The sequence below is a fragment of the Lipotes vexillifer genome, unplaced genomic scaffold (assembly GCF_000442215.2).
Source record: "Lipotes vexillifer unplaced genomic scaffold, Lipotes_vexillifer_v1.1 scaffold2126, whole genome shotgun sequence".
Lineage (NCBI taxonomy): Eukaryota > Metazoa > Chordata > Mammalia > Artiodactyla > Lipotidae > Lipotes > Lipotes vexillifer.
The window spans coordinates 165605-168652 of NW_006778599.1; the positions used below are offsets into that span (position 1 = coordinate 165605).

At 33.2% G+C, this 3048-nt stretch overlaps 1 non-coding gene across 1 annotated transcript; it reads left to right on the forward strand.

Moving 5' to 3' along the window:
* The first annotated feature begins 2900 nt into the window (after window positions 1-2900).
* On the forward strand, window positions 2901-2973 carry TRNAE-CUC (transfer RNA glutamic acid (anticodon CUC)). The gene has a single exon. It is a non-coding gene; the product is annotated as a tRNA-Glu (tRNA).
* The last annotated feature ends 75 nt before the right edge of the window (window positions 2974-3048 follow it).

The window sequence follows — 3048 nt, forward strand, 5'->3', positions numbered from 1 at the left end:
CTCTTTCCTCCCCTAGGGGAAAAAAAAGTTGAAAAACACTTAGCTGAAGACACAAGTAAACTTTAACAAACTTAAATCCAAAAGGTAATAAGAACTTCCTAGGAGAGAAGAGAATGACAGCTGCTTTCATTTCTTACAGAACAGTTTATGGTATTTATGGTACATCAAGTAGCTTTTTTATTACATGAATGCATCACAAACAGGGGTAAAGGGAGACCAGCCAAATGTTTAATGGCTGTGTGTAGGCTGGAATGATAGATTATAATCTCATGGCACTCCAATCATAGAAGGAGTCTGCAACCCACCCTCTAACTCTTTCCCAAGGCCTGAACTAAGTACTCAAAAGTAGTATGTGAAAGGCAGGGAGTAAGGCAGGATTACTAGAAAAAAATCCCTTTAAGGATGCCAGGCCTTCTTCAGTTGCATCCCAACAATGCTCTGAAGGCTGGGGGCAGGGCAGCAGGATGGAGAGAGTTCTAGTGAAGCGCAGAAAGACAGGCAAGACTGGGGGGAGTAAAGAGCACAACCCATGGACATGCTGGAAGCTAAGCTTCTGAGCTAAGAGAGTAAAAGTTTGATGGATGGGCTGTCAGGTACAAAGTGATCTCCAGAGTTTTGCCAGTGCTAAAAACCCAAGCACATTTGAAGGACATGGTGAACTGATTCTAATTAACTTCTACAAGGCCTAGACTCAGCAAATCTAAAGATTCAATTGACTCAGACTTCCAAACAAGAAGCCTAATAGAAAAAGTGGAAAGATATTTTTTAGGGTAAATATTATTTGCTGTTCTCTTTTGTGCAATATCTAGCATACAATAAGAATTATCAGATATGTGAAGGCACAAGAAAATGTGAGCCATGGTCAAATGAGAAAATAGTTAATAGAAGCAAACACAGAAATGGCCCACATATTGGAATTATCTGAAAGGGATTTTAAAATTACTAAAATAAGTGTTATAGAAACTGTAGGAAAAGCGGACAACATGCATGAATAGACAGGGTATTTTGGCAAAGAGATGGGAACTGTTTAAAAAAACACAAATGAAAATGATAGAAATAAAATAAAATATCAGACATAAAAAGTCCACTTGGTAGGATTATTAGCAAACTGGACATAGCAGAAGAAGGAATTCATAAACTTGAGACAGGTCAATAAAAATTATACAAACCAAATATAAAAAGCAAAAAAATGGGGGAGGGGGAGGGAAAGATGGAAAAGAGTGTCCGATATCTGCAGGACAGTATCAAATGGTGTAGCATACATGTACTTGGAATCCAGGAGAAGAAAAAAGAAGGGAACAGAAGACGTATTTGAAGAGAGATAAATTGAGAAATCTCCAAAACAACTGACGATGTCAATCCATGTATTCAGCAAGCGCAGTGAATCCTAAAGAGCATAAAATTGAAAGAAAAACAAACCTAGAGAATCATAGCAAAAAAATCTTAAAACCAGTCACAGAGAAAAGATACACATTACATGTAGGGGAATAATGATTTAAAAAAATTAATCACTAGTGATTTTTTTATATCAAAAACAACAGAAGCCATAGAAAATGGAATGGAATTTTTGAAATGTTCTAAGAATATAAACAACATATATCAATTTAAATTCTGTATCTAGCAAAAACCCCCCAAATATTTCAGGCAAAATAAAGCTATTTTCCGACAGACAAAAGCTGAGCAAATTCAGCTCCAGACATCTCTAGCAGAAATTCTAGAAGTTTTTCAGGCTAATGTGAAATGATATAAGATGAAATTCCTGATATATGAATTAACATATAGAAATATTTTCTATTTTACTTATTTTATATGTATCCCATATTATCATTTATCTATAGCTATATATAGCTTTAAAAGATTATTGACTAAAATGCATATGGTAGCAATATATTTTGGGTTATAATGTATATAGAAGTAAAATATATGTCACCAAGGGCACAAAGTACAGGAGGGAATATAAATAGGATTATAGTGTTGCAGTGTTCTTGTATTTTTCTTTAAGTAGTAATTTATCATTTGAAGGTAAACTTTACAAATTGAAGATACATAAAGTAAATTGGAAACTATACCATGAAAACAATAAGCATAAAAATGATAGTATCGCCATAATAATATCAGAAAAATAAGACTTCAAGGCAAAGAGTATTTCCAGGGATACAGAAGCATATTCATAGTGGTAAAAGTCTCCATTGTTTAAGAAGATATAATGGTTCTAAATATGCATGCAGCTACTAATAGAGCCTTAAAGCCACAAAGCAATATTTGACAGAATTAGATGGAGAAATAGATAAATGTACAATAAGTAATGAATAGAATATACACAGAAAATCAGGAAAAATATAGAAGATTTGAATAACATTATGTACTAACTTGACCTAATGGAGTTAATAGAATGTGATACCCATCAACTAAAAGTACAAATTCCTTTCAATTTCACAAAGAACATTTAGCAAGACCAATCATTGACCAATCCTATGCTAGCATCTTAAAAAGTCTCAGTAAATTTCACAAGATCAGAAACATAGAGTATATGTTCTATGATCACAAATTAGAAATCAGTAACTGAAAAATATCTTGAAAATGCCAAAATATTTAGACATTAAGTGGCTCACTTCTGAATAACCCATGAATCACAGGAGAAATCACAAGGAAAAATGAGAAATATTTTGAACTTTATAGTGAGAACACAATATATCAAAATTTGTGGGATGCATCCAAAACACGAATAAAATGGAAATTTATAACATTAATTGTCTACATTAGAAAAGAAGAAAGATATACAGTGAATTAGCTAAGCTTCCACATTAAGAAATAAAAGACAAAATTAAACCCAATTTAGCAAGAAGAAAGGAAATAATACATAGAAAAGCAGAAATTAATGAAACAGAAGATAAGGGAATTCCCTTGTGGTCCAGTAGTTAGGACTTTGCACTCTCACTGCTGAGGTCCCAGGTTCGATCCCCGGTCAGGGAACTAAAATCCCATAAGCCATGCAGTGAGGCCAAAAAAAAAAAAAAAAAAAAAAAAAAAAAAAAAAAAAAGCAAAAA